This window comes from Theropithecus gelada, unplaced genomic scaffold, assembly GCF_003255815.1.
Source record: "Theropithecus gelada isolate Dixy unplaced genomic scaffold, Tgel_1.0 HiC_scaffold_15884, whole genome shotgun sequence".
Lineage (NCBI taxonomy): Eukaryota > Metazoa > Chordata > Mammalia > Primates > Cercopithecidae > Theropithecus > Theropithecus gelada.
In genome coordinates, this window is record NW_020257641.1 from 26,470 (window position 1) to 47,993 (window position 21,524).

Below are 21,524 nucleotides of genomic sequence, written 5' to 3' on the forward strand. Positions count from 1 at the left end.
ACTTCTGAGTCATTTGGTGTGCGGCATAAGGAGCAAAAAGGCTATGAAGATAACTCAGGTTTTGAGATTAAGTTCCTGGGGCAAAGGTAGTTCATATGTTAATAAATTAGGAAAAAAAGAGAAAAAGGTGTTGGAGCAAGAAGAGGAATATATTCAATTTGAAGCACTGGCAAAACATTAAAAGATGTCCAGGAATTCCCATGTGGAACCCCTGTTAGGGGCTGGAAATAAAAACATGTACTTGGAAGTCATTAGCATGGCGGTGCCAAGTAACACTGAGTGAATGAAAGAAGAGCAGATGGCGAAGGACAGAATGTTGGAAGTCACCCAACAAATATTTATCGAACGAGTGACGTATATCAGGGACTCATCCCAGTGCCAAAAATACAGCAGTGAACAACACAGATGAAGTACCCCTTTTTTGTGAGGAATATGGCTGGTATGAAAGTGAGGTGAAGAAGATAACTTGATAAGAGAGAGTGAGAGAAGAGAGGAAGTAGAAATTCTTCATAAGAAGACATGGGTACAAAAAAGAGACAGAGGGAAATAGGGCAAGGCTTGGAGTCAAGCAGAACAGAGTTAAATTACATCTTCCTCACTTTGTAGAAACTCTGATCTGGATCAAGTTACTGAACTTCAGTTTTCTCATGTATATAAGGGGAATTATGATTATTTATTGTGAGGATTGAATAAATAAAATATGTTGAGTGCCTCACTCATTGTAAATAGTTTATTCATATTAGTCTTTGTTTTTAAAAAAATAGCTTCTTCCCATCCTCATTGCTGAGAAACTTAAGAGAAAACAAACACCTATACATCTCTACAATGATAGGCATTGTGCTAGGGGTTTTTGAGGACACGTACCTTGCCTTTAAAAAGGCAGCTGTCTAGTAGGGAAGTCAGTACATGTAAACAAATGTTTGCAAAAAGGTATTCTAAAACAGGTAGCTGACAAAGTATGTTTGTTTTATAACACGATGCAGGAAACACAATGGCTTCCTACTACTCACAGTATAAATTCTGAACTTCCTATTGTGGCTTATGAGAATGCAAAGTGATCTCATCTGCACCATTTCCCACCTTCCTGTGCCTCTCTCTGTGTGTGCTCTAGTGATACTGGTCTTCATATGGTGACTTCAACACGTGACACTCCCTGTTGGAATGCTCTGTATCCTCCCCAGCTCACCATTCATTGCCTGATTAATTCAGATTTCAGATTCACTTTCTCAGCAAGTCATAACTTCCTGAACCAGATGAGACTATACAGTTGTATTCTCTTAGAACCTAATTCTTCTTTGTAATACCATTTACAGTTGTAGGTAAATCATTAATTGTATAATCAGGAGATAAACTTCTACATCCTATGCGTAATCAGCAGATGAATGTCTGAACGTAGGATATATGTTCAGGAACTGTCTGTGCTCCAATTAGCTTGATGCATGTCCTAAAAGTAGATGCTCAGTCTGCACCTGTTGCATCTGTGAATGCACCAGGTAGATGCTCAATAAATGATCATTGAACAAGTGAATGAAAACATAGGAGTAATACATTAGGATAATGCCACTGTAGACACAGTCTAGATTCTATCTCTAGTCCAAACCAGAAGGGCACATTAGAAAAATAAACATCCTTCCTTCACAATATTAACTCCCAAGGTCTAGGGTCATGCCACACAGGTAATCTTTTTGTAATAGTTTTGTATGTGTGTATCACCCATGAACTTTCCTACACATTAAAAATGCTTCATTATGTATTTAGATTGTGCTAATTCATAGACAGATGTTATTATAGAAATGTACTTCCGTGTTACTGACTGCTTCATTATGTATTTAGATTGTGCTAACTCATAGACAGATGTTATTATAGAAGGTGTACTTCCGTGTGGAAGGGGAACATCACACACCGGGGCCTATTATGGGGAGGGGGGAGGGGGGAGGGATTGCATTGGGAGTTATACCTGATATAAATGACGAGTTGATGGGTGCTGATGAGTTGATGGGTGCAGCACACCAACAAGGCACAAGTATACATATGTAACAAACCTGCACATTATGCACATGTACCCTAGAACTTAAAGTATAATAAAAAAAAAAATTAAAAAAAAAAAGAAATGTACTTCCGCATTACTGACTTAATAGTTACTTTATTTGCAACAAAAAACTTATTCCCTAAAACTTTAAAGTTTCCTTCTTCTTGTATTGCAATTCGGAATTTCCAGTCTTAGCTTGCAGCCCAATCAGCTTTTGCTTTTCTGGATGGAAGAGACTGACCTTTGCCCTAGTGTCTTGCATGGGGTAAGTTTTTAGATTGAAGGCTTTTATATTTGAACTTGGCTGATTGGCTTATGTTTTCTTTGGGCTTTGCTCTTCCTTCTGCGTATTTGTGATGTCTTCTCAGAGTTAAAAATGCAATGAAACACGGTGTGTTTCTTGGTATTCACAGTGTCTGAGGGAAGGAGATTGATTTTACCTTAAACTAAAGTCTTCTCTAATGAGACCCTGGATTGGACCAATGTTCCGTGCCTGATAACTGGAAATGGTTATTATACGGGTTACACTAAATAATTTTAAAGCACAAAATAAATAAGTGATTTTAAAATAGCTCATTAGAAAAAAATGTGCTACAAAGTTAAGTAATTGAATTTTTATAATCACTCCATAATGGAAAAACAATGTTTTCTAGAGGCAAATAGATGTGGGTCAGAAACTCAGGGTCCGCCACGCATTAGTTATGTGACTTAGGTTAAGGCACTTACATTTCCTGGGCCTCAGCTTCATCTTCTCCAAAAGTGGCCCACATATAGTCTGTGCCATTGCTGTGGGGATTAAGTGATGAATGAAGACAACAGAAGTGGGGACAATGTTTTAGAAAATAGTACTTCACGTTTTTTCTCCTCTTTCAAACGAGAGTATTGTCTGTTTCAAAATATTCTTTTCGTCCATCTGTTTTGTTCTTTCCTCTCTTTCTTGCTATTTTATTTCCACATTAGTTTGTAAAACTTTGTAAAGCTATCATAATTTGAAAAATACGGACTTTTACAAATTATCTTTGCAAAATATAAGTAACTATGTGGCTTTATCTTCTAGAACAGTAATGTTTTTATACAACCTGCAGAGATGACTTCATGCCATAATAAGTTACACAAAAATCAAGTTTTTGATAATAAATTTCTGTTGAATCATAGAATTAGGAATGCCGAACAGAGGAGCTGGGCCATGGAAAACCAGGGTGAAATCAAAGTTCTGAAAGCATGTGAAAAAGAATGTTTTTATTTCTGTTGCCTTGGGACAAGTTGGGGATGATGGGTGTGATCTGAAGTTGAAAACAGGAATATCATTCATTTATCATAAATAATAGCATTAATAGAAAAATATATTGAGCAGTTTATCAGACTTACTCAAGGATCGGCTTTCTTCCTCCTTGACCTTTGTCCTCCTAGTGCGCAGGGCAGTGTCTGGCATTTACTAAGTACTCAATACAAGTTGATAAACTTGACTGAAATTTATGATATTTCTCTATTGTAAATCCTTTTTTATATGACTTTTTAAAGTTTTTAAAGTTAATTCGGCTGTTTTATTGAAAAAATTAGAATTATCAGAAGCTGAGGTTAGTTATATGTTTACGTAATCTTCCCAACTCATTACCAATTCCACAAGTGTTTAAGAATGAAAACATGAAGTTCACATCTGTGGAGTAAACATACTGTTAGTTCCACTTCCTTTGAGCACAGAGGAAATGCTTTCATTAATTAAGCTTCCAAACATCCTCCTCATTTTAAGCAAGGATAGATTTGGCACACTGATGGTTGATTTGGCAGACTGAAATTAGGTGTTTTCATGAACGGATCCAAATGCCAGGGAGGAACACAGTAGCTCCAAGTATGAGCATGCACCCAGGATCCCAGATTCACAGAAACCTCTGTGGACGACAGGACGATGGCAACCTGAGCAACAGCAGTCACAACACTAGCAACCATCTGCTACTCTAGATAACAATTACAGGCTCCTGCCTATAATTCCAGCAACTTGAGAAGAAAATTACTTGGAGCAAGGAATTCAAGACCAGCCTGAGCAACACAGAGAGACCCTATCTGTACAAAAATTTAAAAACTTAGCTGGATGTGGTGGTGCGCCTGCAGTCGCAGTTACTCATGTGGCTGAGGCAAGATGATTGATTGAGCCCAGGAGTTTGAGGCTGCAGTAAGCTAGGATCACACCACTGCATTCCAGCCTGGGTTACAGCAATACCTTGACTTTAAAAGAAAAATATAATAATTTCAGTTAACTAAATATCTACAGAAAAAAGAATGAATTTTTAATTTCACCTCACATTATATTCAAAAATACATTGTTGCTGTATTGAAGAATTAAATGTGAAAAGGAAAATAATAGAAAGTTTGAAAAATAATACTTAGAAAACATTTAAAATTTCATGGTTTGCAAAGATTTCCTTGTTAGAAAAGAAAATATTATGAAAATAATGAGCTAAAAATGTCCAAATTAAGAAGTGAGGATAAGCTGAAGAATAAATCCAAAAATACCAAGAGGAAGAAAACATGTAAGAATCGAAATTAATGACTGAAAAATACCACAGAGAGTATCGGTAAGTCAAAAATTGGATTATTTTAAAAATCAAAACTGATAAACTACTAGCAGGAATGATAAAGACAAACATAAATAAGAAAGACTAAGAGGCATTTTCAAAAGAATGTTAGAAGAAAGCTATAGATACAGATGAAGCAGAGATTAAAAAGATAAATGGGGATATACTGTAAGCAATATTTTTTCAACAAATGCTAGACTTTGATGAAATAAACTATTTCCGTAAAACATGAATAACCAATTGTGACACAGGGAAAAATTAGGCCAAGATAGTTTTCTTGATGAGTTCTGCCACACATTCAAGAATCTTATGAATACTGTCTCATAATCAAGAAATAGATTATTCAAAAATTGGATAAGCTTTATTGTAAAAGTAGTAAGAGATATAGTAATTCTCAGATAATGCTGTGCATCTAATTTATCCTTGGTAACAAAATCAAAGATAAAATGAGAAAGGCATATAATTATCCAAGCTTACTTCTGAATATAATCACAAAAATTCCAAAGAAAATGTTAGAAAATAAAATGCAGAGACACTCTTATATTCTTAAGAAGTTAAATACAACATGCCTAAGTAGGTTTATTTCATAAATATAAAATCAATTTCACTATAATACAGTGTTTTAATTTTTCAAATTAATGTTTCAAAAAAGGAAAATGATGTGATTATCTAAATAGATGCAAAAGGCAAACTAAGAATAGAAGGTAATTTCCTTAAAGTACCATGACAGAAATAGCTAGGACGTTTTGGTATCCTTATTCTCCTCTTATCCCAGCATAGAATTAGATGACCTCTGGAGTCTCTTTTGCAGCTAGATGGGACCACATGGCAGAATTCTGGCCATTCTAGTGAAAGAGGAAAAGATGTGCATTTTTCCAGGCTCTGACCATGAAAATCTCCATCAGGATTTATGCAATCTCCTCTCTGTCTGCCTACTAAATTGACAGGACTCTGAGGATTAAGAGCCACAAGATGGAAATTACTGAGTAAGTGTGTGCAGCAAAATATTCACTACCATAGCTAGCAACAAGTACTGTCTGTGACAAGAGCAAGAAATACACTTTGAAGTGTATTTTGTTTGAAGAGCAAACAAACCCCAAACCCCAAAACTAGCAGAACAAACCCCAAAGCTAGCAGAAGGCAAGGAATAACCAAGATCATAATGGTACTGAAGAAGATAGACATGAAAAGTCTTCCAAAAAAATCAAAGAATACAGGAGCTAGTTTTTTGAAAAAAAAAAAAAAAAAAGCCACTGGCCACACTAATAAGGAAGAAAAGAGAGAAGAATCAAATAGGCACAATTCGAAATGATAAAGGGGATATCACCACTGACCCCACAGAAATACCAACAACCATCAGAGAATACTATAAACACATCTATGCAAATGCACTAGGAAATCTAGAAGAAATGGATAAATTTCTGAGCACATACTCCCTCCCAAGACTGAACCAGGAAGAAATGGAATCCCTTAGTAGACCAATAACAAGTTCTGAAATTGAGGCAGTATTAAATAGCCTACAGAAAAAAAAAAAAAAAAAAACACCCAAGACCAGAGAGATTTACAGCTGAATTCTACCAGAGGTATAAACAGGAACTGATACCCTTTCTTCTGAAACTATTCCAACCAATGGGAAAGAAAGGATTCTTCCTTAACTCATTCTATGACGCTAGCATCATCCTAATGCTGAAACCTGGCAGAGATACAACAACAAAAAAGAAACTTCATGCCAATATCCCTGATGAACATCAATGCACAAATTTTCAATAAAATACTGGCAAACCAAATCTAGCAGCACATCAAAAAGGTTTCCACCACAATCATGTTGGCTTCATCCTTGGGATGCAAGGTTGTTTCAACATACGCAAGTCAGTGAGTGTAATTTATCACATAAACAGAACTAAAGAATAAAACCACATGATTATCTCAAAAGATGCAGAAAAGACCTTTGATAAAATTCAGCATCTCTTTATGTTTAAAACTCTCAATAAACTAGGTATTGAAGGAACCTACCTCAAAATAATAAGAGCCATTTATGACAAACTCACAGCCAATATCATACTGAATGGGCAAAAGCTGGACGCATTCCCCTTGAAAACTGGCACAAGATAAGGATGTCCTCTCTCACTATTCCTATTCAAAATCGTATTGGAAGTTCTGGCCAGGGCAGTCAGGGAAGGGAAAGAAATAAAGGGTATTCAAATACCCAAGAGAGGAGGTCAAATTGTCTTTGTTTGCAGATGACATGATCCTATATCTAGAAAATCCCACTGTCTCAGCCAAAAAGCTTCTTAAGCTGACAAGCAAGTTCAGCAGTATCAGGATACAAAATCAATGTGCAAAAATCGCAAACATCCCGTACAACAACAACAGACAAGCAGAGAGCAAAATCACAAATTAACTCCCATTCACAATTGCTACAAAGAGAATAAAATATGTAGGAACGCAACTGACAAGGGAAGTGAAGGACCTCTTCAAGGAGAACTACAAACCACTGCTTAAGGAAGTTAGAGAGGACACAAACAAATAGAAAAATATTCCAAGCTCATGGATAGGAAAAATTAATGTCATGAAAACGGCATTACTATCCAAAGTAATTTATAGATTCAGTCCTATTCTCATTGAACTACCATTGACATTCTTCATAGAATTACAAAAAACCTATTTTAAAATTCACATGGAACCAAAAAAGAGCCCCATATAGCCAAGACAATTCTTTTTTTTTTTTAATAGGTTCTTTTTTTTTTTATTTTTTATTTACTTTTTATTATTATTATACTTTGAGATCCAGGGTACACGTGCATAACGTGCAGGTTTGTTACATATGTATACTTGTGCCATGTTGGTGTGCTGCAACCATCAACTCGTCAGCACCCATCAACTCGTCATTTACATCAGGTATAACTCCCAATGCAATCCCTCCCCCCTCCCCCCTCCCCATGATAGGCCCCGGTGTGTGATGTTCCCCTTCCTGAGTCCAAGTGATCTCATTGTTCAGTTCCCACCTATGAGTGAGAACATGCGGTGTTTGGTTTTCTGTTCTTGTGATAGTTTGCTAAGAATGATGGATTCCAGCTGCATCCATGTCCCTACAAAGGACACAAACTCATCCTTTTTTATGGCTGCATAGTATTCCATGGTGTATATGTGCCACATTTCCTTAATCCAGTCTGTCACTGATGGACATTTGGGTTGATTCCAAGTCTTTGCTATTGTGAATAGTGCTGCAATAAACATCTGTGTGCATGTGTCTTTATAGCAGCATGATTTATAATCCTTTGGGTATATACCCAGTAATGGGATGGCTGGGTCATATGGTACATCTAGTTCTAGATCCTTGAGGAATCGCCATACTGTTTTCCAGAACCTACAAAGAACTCAAACAAATTTACAAGAAAAAAACAAACAACCCCATCAGAAAGTGGGCAAAGGATATGAACAGACATTTCTCAAAAGAAGACATTCATACAGCCAACAGACACATGAAAAAATGCTCATCATCACTGGCCATCAGAGAAATGCAAATCAAAACCACAATGAGATACCATCTCACACCAGTTAGAATGGTGATCATTCAAAAGTCAGGAAACAACAGGTGCTGGAGAGGATGTGGAGAAATAGGAACACTTTTACACTGTTGGTGGGATTGTAAATTAGTTCAACCATTATGGAAAACAGTATAGCCAAGACAATTCTAAGCAAAAAGAACAAAGCTGTAGGCATGCAACGCACTACCCAACTTCAAACTGTACTACAAGGCTACAGTAAACAAAACAGCATGGTATGGGTACAAAAACAGATACACAGACCAATGGAACAGAATAGAGAACTCAGTAATTTTCTGTATCTATGTATCTCTTGATGAACACTTGAGTGTTAATGGAATTTGAAGAGCCAAATTCTATCATCTAAAATCTAAATATATATATAGAAAATAAAAAGGGCTCAAACAGCTGATACACTCCCTGAAAGAGTAACCGGACATGAAAATTGCTTACAACACTATCCCTTCACTGTATTAATTGACAAAGTGTGGAAGTTGCATGGAGACAGACTGATAAATCAATGAAACGGATTAGACTCCAGAAACAGAGTAATGCATATATGTAAATAGAGTCAAAATGGGAGACCATTAGCTATAGTGTAGAAATAACTGAATATCCACGTTAAAAATATGTTTTGAAAGGGTACTTTATATCACACACATGTACATACACATGCATCCTAAATATAAGAAAGACTTTACATTGAAAGAAAAAAATATGAAAGCTAAAAAGTTCTAGGAGGAAATCTAAAACAGTTTGGAGTCTGGACTTAAAAAGCACAAATCATGAAGGAAGAAGAGCTTGATATCTTCAACTCTATAAAATATAAAAAATTCTGTTTATTGAAAGACTCCAAAAAGTGAATGTGTAAAGGAGTCACAGCTGAGAAAAGAAACTTTCAAAACATATGACTGGAAAAGGATGTGTGCTAAGGCCTTTAAAATATCCTATCAATCTGTAGAGAGTCAGCCTAATTAAAAATGGACAGAAGATACAAGCTATTTTCAGAGAAGAGAAAAGATGAGAAGAGAAAACATGAATAAGAATATAAATGTAAATGTCCACTTACTATTCATCAGGGAGATTTTAATTTAAAAAGCAATAATTTTACATTTATCCAATTTGGCAAAAAACTTAAAGGACTGCCAAAGGATGTGAAGAAAGGGAACTGTCACTTCTGGAAAAAATAAAAATGTGTGTAGAAAATGATTTTAAAAACAATTTAATATTACATAATCAAGCTAAACATACACATAACCTATAACTTAGCAAGGCATACTCAGAGCTCATGAAAGCATGTAATAAAACACATGCACACGCACATACACACAAAATTGGAAACAGGCCAATATTCATGAATGGTAGCTGGACAAATAAATTGGGATTATTCATGCAGTGAAATATCCTACAGCTATGAAAATGAGTGGCTTGCAGCTATGAATGTCTACATAGCCAATTCACCACATTATGGTAAGCAAAAGGTGCAAGGAACTGAACACACAAAGCATATTCTATTGATTACATTTCAAAAAGCCAGAACTAGAAAATATATCATTTACAAATATACATGAAGTCTTTGCCCATGCCTATGTCCTGAATGGTACTACCTAGGTTTTCCTCTAGGATTTTTATGGTATTAGGTCTAACATTTAAGTCTCGAATCCATCTTGAATTAATTTTCGTATAAGGAGTAAGGAAAGAATCCAGTTTCAGCTTTCTACTTATGGCTAGCCAATTTTCCCAGCACCATTTATTAAATAGGGAATCCTTTCCCCATTTCTTGTTTCTCTCAGGTTTGTCAAAGATCAGATGGCTGTAGATGTGTGGTATTATTTCTGAGGACTCTGTTCTGTTCCATTGGTCTATATCTCTGTTTTGGTACCAGTACCATGCTGTTTTGGTTACTGTAGCCTTGTAGTATAGTTTGAAGTCAGGTAGCGTGATGCCTCCAGCTTTGTTCTTTTGACTTAGGATTGTCTTGGAGATGCGGGCTCTTTTTTGGTTCCATATGAACTTTAAAGCAGTTTTTTCCAATTCTGTGAAGAAACTCATTGGTAGCTTGATGGGGATGGCATTGAATCTATAAATTACCTTGGGCAGTATGGCCATTTTCACGATATTGATTCTTCCTATCCATGAGCATGGTATGTTCTTCCATTTGTTTGTGTCCTCTTTGATTTCACTGAGCAGTGGTTTGTAGTTCTCCTTGAAGAGGTCCTTTACATCCCTTGTAAGTTGGATTCCTAGGTATTTTATTCTCTTGGAAGCAATTGTGAATGGAAGTTCATTCATGATTTGGCTCTGTGTTTGTCTGTTATTGGTGTATAAGAATGCTTGTGATTTTTGCACATTAATTTTGTATCCTGAGACTTTGCTGAAGTTGCTTATCAGCTTAAGGAGATTTTGGGCTGAGACAATGGGGTTTTCTAAATATACAATCATGTCATCTGCAAACAGGGACAATTTGACTTCTTCTTTTCCTAACTGAATACCCCTGATTTCTTTCTCTTGCCTAATTGCCCTAGCCAGAACTTCCAACACTATGTTGAATAGGAGTGGTGAGAGAGGGCATCCCTGTCTTGTGCCAGTTTTCAAAGGGAATTTTTCCAGTTTTTGCCCATTCAGTATGATATTGGCTGTGGGTTTGTCATAAATAGCTCTTATTATTTTGAGGTACGTTCCATCAATACCGAATTTATTGAGAGTTTTTAGCATGAAGGGCTGTTGAATTTTGTCAAAAGCCTTTTCTGCATCTATTGAGATAATCATGTGGTTCTTGTCTTTGGGCAAAGACTTCATGTCTAAAACACCAAAAGCAACGGCAGCAAAAGCTAAAATTGACAAATGGGATCTAATTAAACTAAAGAGCTTCTGCACAGCAAAAGAAACTACCATCAGAGTGAACAGGCAACCTACAGAATGGGAGAAAATTTTTGCAATCTACTCATCTGACAAAGGGCTAATATCCAGAACCTACAAAGAACTCAAACAAATTTACAAGAAAAAAACAAACAACCCCATCAAAAAGTGGGCAAAGGATATGAACAGACATTTCTCAAAAGAAGACATTCATACAGCCAACAGACACATGAAAAAATGCTCATCATCACTGGCCATCAGAGAAATGCAAATCAAAACCACAATGAGATACCATCTCACACCAGTTAGAATGGCGATCATTCAAAAGTCAGGAAACAACAGGTGCTGGAGAGGATGTGGAGAAATAGGAACACTTTTACACTGTTGGTGGGATTGTAAACTAGTTCAACCATTATGGAAAACAGTATGGCGATTCCTCAAGGATCTAGAACTAGATGTACCATATGACCCAGCCATCCCATTACTGGGGATATACCCAAAGGATTATAAATTATGCTGCTATAAAGACACATGCACACGTATGTTTATTGCAGCACTATTCACAATAGCAAAGACTTGGAATCAACCCAAATGTCCATCAGTGACAGACTGGATTAAGAAAATGTGGCACATATACACCATGGAATACTATGCAGCCATAAAAAAGGATGAGTTTGCGTCCTTTGTAGGGACATGGATGCAGCTGGAAACCATCATTCTTAGCAAACTATCACAAGAACAGAAAACCAAACACCACATGTTCTCACTCATAGGTGGGAACTGAACAATGAGATCACTTGGACTCAGGAAGGGGAACATCACACACCGGGGCCTATCATGGGGAGGGGGGAGGGGGGAGGGATTGCATTGGGAGTTATACCTGATGTAAATGACGAGTTGATGGGTGCAGCAGACCAACATGGCACAAGTATACATATGTAACAAACCTGCACGTTATGCACATGTACCCTACAACTTAAAGTATAATAATAATAAATAAATTTAAAAAAAAAGATATTACTGAAATAACTAAAATAGAAGACAGAGTGCTTAATAATTACCATGTCAAACATAAAAATAAAGTGTTAGGAGAGCTAAAAAAAAATAAAAAAATAAATAAATAAATAAATAAATAAATAAATATACATGCGGTAAAAGGATAATGGAAATGAATGACATGATTAAAACTACAGAGGCAGTGAGGGAGGACGGGACTGCAGGAACGTTAGTTGGATTCCTAAACGACACAGGTAATGATCTAAAGCTGGATAATGGGCTCATAGGGTTTATAGTATTAATATTCTTTAAATTATACCTAGTTCCTTTTTGTGCTTTTCATATGATATATTTTAATATTTAGAATATTAATGCAAATAAAAGCCCAAAGTGTGTGGAACAAATCTATTTCTCTATTGATATCTTCAGGAATTTTGGATTTTTAAACTAAACAAAATTCAAAAAATCTTCTGGACTAGATTTCATTTTATTTTACTTAAACTTCTATTTGGTTGATGTAACTTGACATGGAAAAAATAGTTACAAAATATGCTTGAGGCTCAAATTCACATTCAATAAGGCATACTTCTTGAATTCTTCCATAACCTCTGTTTTTAAAACCTCTGTTTTAAACCTCTGTTTTTGACAGATATTGTATAAAATATTATTGATTTTCTACATTATTCTCAAGCAACCTGTAATTTTTGTGCATTCAAATTTTCCCACTCTGCTTAAAATATTCCTACAAACCCTCACCTTTCCAAGATACATTAAATAAGGCCAGTCTCTCACTGTGGCCCAGCAGGGCAGAATTACTGGGGTTTGTGCAATTCTTTTCACATTGCATATATTTGAAATGCTACAGTAACCACTACAGCACTGGATGCCAGAGCTGTGCCAGTCCCACAGCTTATTGACTTACTTAATTTCTTTTATGTCCAAAGGCCCCTGTCTCATTCCCAGCTCTTCATTTTCTCCAGAAACACTGTTATTCCCCATGCATTCCACTGCCCCTTTGTGCCTGCTATTTTGTTTCTTGGAATTCCCTGGCTTGGCGTTTTGTCTGGTTAACTCATTCATTATTTCAAAGTTGCTTGGATATCACCTCCTTCGTACCTATAACTCACAGGGGAGTCTCTGTACCTGCAGCAGCGGCGTGCTCTGGAGGTTTGCTCAGAATGCAAACTCTTGGGCCCAACCCCAGACCTACAGAGTCAGGTACTCCTGGGGCGGGTCCAGCGACCTGCTCTTTTCATCCCTTTGAGTGACTCTGACCCACACCAATATTTGAGAATGTCTAGAGTAGGGAAAGCATCTCTTCTTTGTGTTTCCATGTGACCAGCCTCTACTCACTGTGCCACTGTATCCTCACCATATTATGTTAAAACTCCATGTTTGCCTGTCTCTCTGTATGAGGCACAGACTCTTATTTACCTCTGTATTCACAGCTCCTGACTGTGGGAGTCACTCAGGAGATGTTTAGAAAACTGTAAGTTCTAAAATATTTTAAAGATGTTTGTCAGAGGCACAAACGAGACAGACCGGTATTTCAGAGCCCTGCAACCCATCTTCCTACCAGAGATTTATCCCACAGCCCCGCTGAGAAGTATAAGTCATCTTAGAAAAACCTTATTTGACAAGAAAAAAATAAGTCAATGTGTGTGTGAGCATGGGTTCTAAAACTAAGCCTGCTGATTTTCTGGCCATAAATGTAGCAAGAGACCGATAATTCTGAATTCAAGAGAAACTCATTCTAGTTAAAGGCCTTGGTGGTGACTGAGGGTATGGCAATCCTAATCCCATTTTTCTCTTGTACCAGTTCCCAGGTCATAAGGATCTCTGGATCACAAATACACATCAAGGAAACCTCTGCACTAGAATCCAGAAGAGGAGGTGAAGTGGTCATTTTGTAGATCTGGAGGTTGCTTGAATCATAGTAGATAATGGTTGAAACTAGATCACTAACCTGGAATCAGGAGGGTGGAGATGTAGAAATTATGACAAGGCAATGAGTCAAAGTCTGGACATGTCAGCACAAATCACGACTATTTATTTATTTATTTGTTTGTTTGTTTATTTATTTACTTATCTTGAAACAGAGTCTTACTCTGTTGCCCAGGCTGGAGTGCAGTGGCACGATCTCAGCTCACTGCAACCTCTACCTCCTGGGTTCAAGCGATTCTTGTGCCCCAGTCTCCTGGGCAACTGGGACTACAGGCATGCATCACCACACCTGGCTAATTTTTGTAGTTTCAGTAGAGACAGGGTTTCACCTTGTTGACCAGGCTGGTCTCAAACTGTTGGCCTCAAGCGATCTGCCCAAAGTGCTGGGATAACAGGCGTGAGCTACTGCATTCAGCCATAAATGATGAACATTTTAGAAACCAACTGTTACAAGTAGCTAGCAGGCATGAGGGGGCAGGAGAGGGCTCTCCTCCACGCACTAGAAATATCAGTTAATGATTTGGCAATGATCACATTGACTGTCTAAAAGTTATACATTGGCAACCAGTGCCAGGGAAAGGCCATATCCTGATGGTCCACACCTGTTGCACTAAAGTGCTAATTGAATGCAGATACCAGGCAAAAGCAAATTCCCAGGTATGTGCATTAAGAGACAAAATGGCTGAGTATGAGCTTCCAGGGACACACCCCTGAAAAAGAGAAAGAAGTCTCAGATGGGCTTGTGTGTAACTTCTTTTTTTTTTTTTTTTTTTGAGATGGAGTCTCGCTCTGTCGCCTAGGCTGGAGTGCAGTGGCCGGATCTCAGCTCACTGCAAGCTCCGCCTCTCAGGTTTATGCCATTCTCCTGCCTCAGCCTCGCGAGTAGCTGGGACTACAGGTGCCGCCACCACACGTGGCTAGTTTTTTTTTTTTTCTGTATTTTTTTTTTTTTAGTAGAGACGAGGTTTCACCGTGTTAGCCAGGATGGTCTCGATCTCCTGACCTCGTGATCCGCCCGTCTTGGCCTCCCAAAGTGCTGGGATTACAGGCTTGAGCCACCGTGCCCGGCCGTGTGTAACTTCTTAAACACACTGTGTGTGCTCACTTCCCAGGGTTAAGGAGGGCACTGTGCATGTGGGCGGCCCACCCTAAGGGAAGAATCATGGGAAAGGGGCCAGCATATAAAGTCCTAGGATCAAGGTTCAACACCACACTGGACCTTCAGGTGCCCTCTTCGGTCTCTTCCAAGCATACTTTCCCTTGTTTCCTGTTCTAAAACCCTTTAAAATACACTTCCACTCCTGTTCTGAAACTTGCCTCAGCCTCTTTTTCTGCCTTATGCTTCTCAGGCGAATTCTTTCTTCTGAGGAGGCAAGAATTGAGTTTGCTACAGACCCATATGGATTCACCACCAGTAACTCAGATACCGTCCACTGGTGACACAGCAAGGACTATGGAATTCAGCGGCAGGTGTGTGAAGATTCTTGCTTTTGGCCCATTCATGAGTTTTAAAATAAATTTCTTTGACAGCAGAAAACTTGACTATGTTAAAGGTTTTGCAGGCAGGACATAAGAAGAGATGAGAATGTACATCAGATGGAAGTTTGGGTGAAGGGCAGGAAGAAGGTCAGGTCAGAGGGAGAGAGAATGGTTAAAGAAAAAATAAAGGGGTAAGGATGAATACTAACAGCTTTGAGTGTTAACCCCATACTATGATGCAAACCTAGTGTGTCTTGCAATATTAAAAATGTTGTCTTCTCAACAAGTGTGTTGAGATGGGCAGACTCTAAAATCAGATTGCAACGCTACCTATTAAATCATAAGCTCATTAAAGACTATGATTGGTTTTCATGTCTAATATTGAAATATATATGCTCCTCATCTTCTTTGCTCAATACATATTTTATGAACACCTACTATGTACCAGGTACTAGGCACTAACATCCCCAAAGAGCTAGGCTGGATATAGCCGCTGTTCTGAAGTAGATCACAGACAAGTAGACAGGAGGATGAGTCCAGGCTTAGTTCATCCTCACATGTACTCACTCCTCACCTCACAACAGTGTCAAGGTCATGCACATTTGAGCCTCCCATTCTCCTGCCTAGGCCACTGTTCCTCAAACCTGGTTAGATTGCAGTGAATCTAGGATTCACAATGTTTTAGACAAAATACCACATATTGTTGTCTTTTTCTTAAAAGCAATATTTTACACTAATTCAAATAACACCTCATATTAGCACCTTGTGTTTACTCATCATTTATTCATTCAACTAAAATTTATGGATAGCTTATTATGTACCCATTCCTGTGCCGAGCACCAAAGATATGATGACAAACAAGATGGGCACAGTTCCTGCACTGAGTCTCATGAGACTCCATTCCCCATAGACAGAGGGCAGGTCGTGAACAAACCAAAAGTACAGAGAAAAGAGGAAGAATACCTGCTTTATATATGAAAAGGATGGGTGAGTCAGAAAAGCTTCAGCAAAGAGATGATAGCTGATTGGAGTCATGAAGAATGAGTCTCTGTTTAGCAGCAGACAATGGGGACAGGGAGGAGCACGGGGAATTAATCTCGAGCTTGGAGGAAAGCAGTCCATCAGAGAGAAGAGTACCTCCAGAAAGGGCTGGTGGTTATGGCTGGAAGATACGGTGCTTGACAGACAACAATAGTAGGTGAGAGACAAAAACAGAGGCCAGCTGAAAACGTCCTTGTACCCCCTGCCAGAAGCTTGACTTATATCCTCAGGGCAAGCAAGCAAGAGTCATGGAAGGACCAAACAGAATATGACTGACTTAGTTAGGATTTTGGACACATCAAGGTGTGTTGTGTGATGGAGTTCTGAAGGCAGGTACTAGCCAGATACTGGAAGGTGATGTAGGGCAAAGCAAGAAGTTATTGGAGCTTTTCTGAGATTCTTGATGGCACAACATGGCTCCAACCTTACTTTTCTCTGGCTTCTCAGGTAAGGAAGGATAACCACTCAGAAGTGGGCACACTCCTAAGTGTTGATTGGCTTCTTGATAAAACCCTAATAAACCAAGACTGAACCACAGCCTAGGAAAGGAATAAACAGGGCAGGCTCATCAGTGTGGTGCTGCCTTGGACAGTGGAGAGGGCAGATGTGTCTCTCTGCACATCATTTGTATCTCCCTCTGTAATCACTTCATCCTCCTGTCTGTTTATCGCTTGCCCACATTTCATACACGTTGACAGCACATTTTACTTAGCTTGTGTCTATGATTTCCTCCACCTGACTGACAAGCACAGGTCCCATAGGTTCTCTCTGTTTTCAATACCAGTGGGTAGCCAATCAGTCTTTCAATTTATATGTGGAAGCTGCAAAATCCTGAGAATGAACATGCACTATCAACCTTTCAAAACCAGCTTTACCACTCCCAAAAGATATAGTAATTAAAAAAGAAAAAAACTTTGCAAAAGATACAACAAAGAAATAGGATTTCTTCTTTATATTCTCTTCTAAGAGAATTTTAAAATCTTTTCCTTTATAAGAAAAAACTACATTTCTGACAAGAAAGGAAGGGGAGAAGAAAGAGAAAGAAGGAAGAAAAAGAGAGAAAAGAAGACATTCTCTCCTTAGAGAGAAAGAAATCATGTTTGCTAACTCATCTATTCTTTCTCTAGTAAATACAGTGTAGTGAATATTTGAAATCATGAATTCAGTTTCCTGAGTTCTAAATACCCATTTCAAGTATTAATGAGAAGTTATTAAGATACTTTCAAATTACTGAGTATAAAATTAGGGGAGAAGCCTAAGCTTACAAAACACTGTAAAGGAACCCAGAAGACTAATGAATGATTAATAAAAAGACAAATAAACAGGAAAAATAAATAAATGAGCCTCAGTTGATCCTGAAACTGAATTTTTATAAACCAAGCCACAGTATCCAAATGGAAGTCAGCTAGTTTCTCTCTCTTTTGTTTTTGTTTTTGTTTTTTAAACATCAGCAATATTGTTAAGGACATGTCTTTTGTAGCTTATTTCATTTGTCCCTGAATTGGAGGTAGTAAGTTGGGAAGTAACAGAGGATTGTAGTAATGGGTCTAAGTGCAAAAGTGTTGTGGTTCTTCTTTTAAACAGTAACTGCCTAAGAGGGAGGAGGCTAGTAAAGACCTAATAGAATTACATTATATAAGATTATACATATACATGTATTTAAATAAAGTCCATTGTGTATATTTAAGGAATACAACATGATGTTATGAGATAATATATAAATCTTTTTGTTTTGTGGTGGAAGCAACTAAAATCCACTCATTTAGCACAAATCCCGATCCAATATGGTTTTATTGCCTGTGACCCTCACATTGTCTATTAGATCTCCAGACTTGTGTATCCTGCATATCCGCTACTCCAGGCCCCAGGCTGCTCTGTTGTTATTTTATTTTTCTTTTCTTTTTTCTTTCTTTTTTTTTTTTTTTTTGAGACAGAGTCTCGCTCTTGTTCCCCAGGCTGGAGTGCAGTGGCGCGATTACGGCTCAGTGCAACTTCCGCCTCCCGGGTTCAAGCGATTCTCCTGCCTCAGCCTCTGAGTAGCTGGGATTACAGGCGCCCGCCACCACACCCAGTTAATTTTTGTACTTTTAGTGGAGACGGGGTTTTACCATTTTAGCCAAGCTGATCTCGAACTACTGGCCTCAGGTACCCACCCGCCTCAGCCTCCCAAAGTGCTGGGATTACAGGCGTTAGTCACCGTGCCCGGCCGTCATTTCTTAGCAATATTTCTTTTTTATGTCTGCCTTTAAAGTTCGTTTTAACTTTATTGTTCTCAATAAATATGTTCAGAAATGGAAAGTTGATTTTCTGAAGCTCCACACTTCTCTAGAGATAAGGGAATTATTTTAACTGGCCCTTCTGTATCAGGTACCATAGAAATCAGATAAGTCCAGGATGCCACTTAGGTTAGGAGCTTTCCATGTCACAAAAAAACAAAGTATAACTATTACATCAACGTTTTCACTCAACAACTACCCCTGGTGAAAGTCCTGGGTTCCTCTTCTGTAGATTGCTGTTCTGGGGGGATGAATATGATACAGCACCGCAGAAGAGGTGGTTTCCAGCCTTTCCCCAGTCTCTGATGGTATAACGCGGCAGCTATCCACACACTCGCTCTTATTATGCTTAAGGATATTTGGAATTACATATATCTCTTTGAATTTCTTTTCCACAATACGCACACTTAAAAATGTTCTCTATTTTATCTTAATCCTTTTCTTCTCAGTGAGTCTAAGAACACACAATGTCTCCACCATTCTCATTTGCCAAAATATAAGCACATTAAGGATGGTGAACTACCAACTATCAGGCACTGTTTAGAAGAAAGAAATGCTTTGGGGAAATTATTCTCTAGGTTTATCTACACAAAAACACTTAGAATGGTTTTATTATCAGTTTGAAATAACTTCGTGATATACAAAGTCGTTTCCCAAAGAATGATGCTATCATTAAGTCAAGAATTAGTAGTTAATTACTGCAGATTACCAGAAAGTATAAATAATACTTGGAATTAAAAAATGTGTGGTCTTATTTGAACCCTAGTACTTAAGTATCTCAATCCTAGATTAATAAGAATCAGGCAAATGAAACCTTTTCATTCACAGGCAAAGACAAAATATTGAATATAATTTACTGGGTCTGGTCTAGTCAAGCAAGACTAGATAATCTATAGTTCTAATAATATGTTTTCTAGCATTGAAACTTTTCAAGATGAATTACATAATAATTACAGAGTCCAGGATTTCTAATATATGGTACAATTCCTAAGGTATAATCTGTTCTAATTGGACATTAAGAGTGAACGTAAAAAGCAGAAAATATGAAATAGCTAATTTAAAACCACCACATTACACTTTCAGACTTCTAAAATATATCTGAGCTTTGCCTTTTCTGAAATAGGTAATTTTATTAATTTTGTCTCCTCTGAAGACATAACGTGTCAAAGAAAATACACTTCAAAGACGAAACTTATTTTGTTGAGGATTTTGGGGGCGGGGGGGGGCGTAAAATTTCCTATTTCAATTTTCATGATTCTCCCAAATGAAAGTAAACCTCCCTTTCTTCTCTTTAAGGACCCTGACCAAGATAAGTTTTTTAAAAACTACAGAGTAGTGGTTGTGAAAAAAATGTTGAAAGTAAGTCAGATCATATAAACCACACAGCAGTCCTTACATGGCTTTTTGCAAATTCTAACTCAATTTATAACTGCTAATATTTGCCTCCCAGACTTTTATTAGGTTTAAATAAAAGAATAGATATTATAGTGCTCAGAAAACGTACAACGTATTACACACGTTTTATCAGTATCATTTCATCAGCAATATTTACTATAAATTTGATGGTAATATACAAACAGTTCATTGGAGGGAGGAGGATGAGGGGAAAGGGGAAAATGGAATTCTCCATAAACTACTGACAGCTGCAGGTCAGTCACTGGTCAATGAACTTTCTGAGAAACAGACATAAAATGACAGCAATATTCTGCCTGTAGTCCCAGCTACACGGGAGGCTGAGGCAGGAGAATGGCGTGAACCCGGAAGGCGGACCTTGCAGTGAGCCGAGATCGCGCCACTGCACTCCAGCCTGGGCGACAGAGCGAGACTCCGTCTCAAAAAGAAAAAAGAAAAAAAAAAAAATGATAGCAATATTCTGCAACCTTGTTCTTGGTGGTAGCACAGCCGGTCAAAAATAACTTATTTGCCAGGTTTTTAACCTTTGCAGAAATTGAAGAATGTTCATTTAGCACTAAGGGCTCTAGAGCTCTAAAGACAAAAATCTGACCGTTTTATGCAATGGCATAAATGCACGTAGCTAATCTCACTCATCCAATGAGATTTACTGTTGAGCACTTGGGGTCGATGGAGAGGAAAGAGGAAGGGATTAAACACAGAACCTCTGTCTATACGCATATACCTAATTTGTAATGAGAGCTGTTTAGTCAAAATGTCTTAAAAACGGTAGAGAAAATAAAGCAAACTTTTTTGTTGAGTTTGTTTGTTTTACCTCTCAATATTGATTCAGCAGAATCATCTCTTCCCCATAGCGCATGAATACAGATGAGACTAGCTCAACTCAACTCCTGGAGGAGAGCATGTCATTAAGGCTTACACCAAAGTGTTTTTTTCTTTTTCTTTTTCTTTTTTTTGTTTTTGAGACGGAGTCCCGCTCTTGTCCGCCAGGCTGGAGTGCACACCCGGCTAATTTTTTGTATTTTTAGTAGAGACGGGGTTTTACCATGTTAACTAGGATGGTCTCGATGTCCTGACCCCGTGATCCACCCGCCTCGGCCTCCCAAAGTGCTGGGATTACTGGCGTGAGCCACCGCGCCCAGCCCCAAAGTGTTTTGTTTTAATCCAAGGTAACTGATTGGATTAGTGATAGACTTGTTTCCCAATAAAACCATAAAATGCAATGAAAGGTTAGCTGAAAATTCTAGGAAAGGGTAACTTAACCTGCTAGTATTTTGTCTGCAGTTAAGAAGCATCTAGTTTCCAAAAGGGGAAATTTTTTCTGAATGACAGTAGATGACAGTAGAGCAAAGTTAGCAGGATGGAAGGC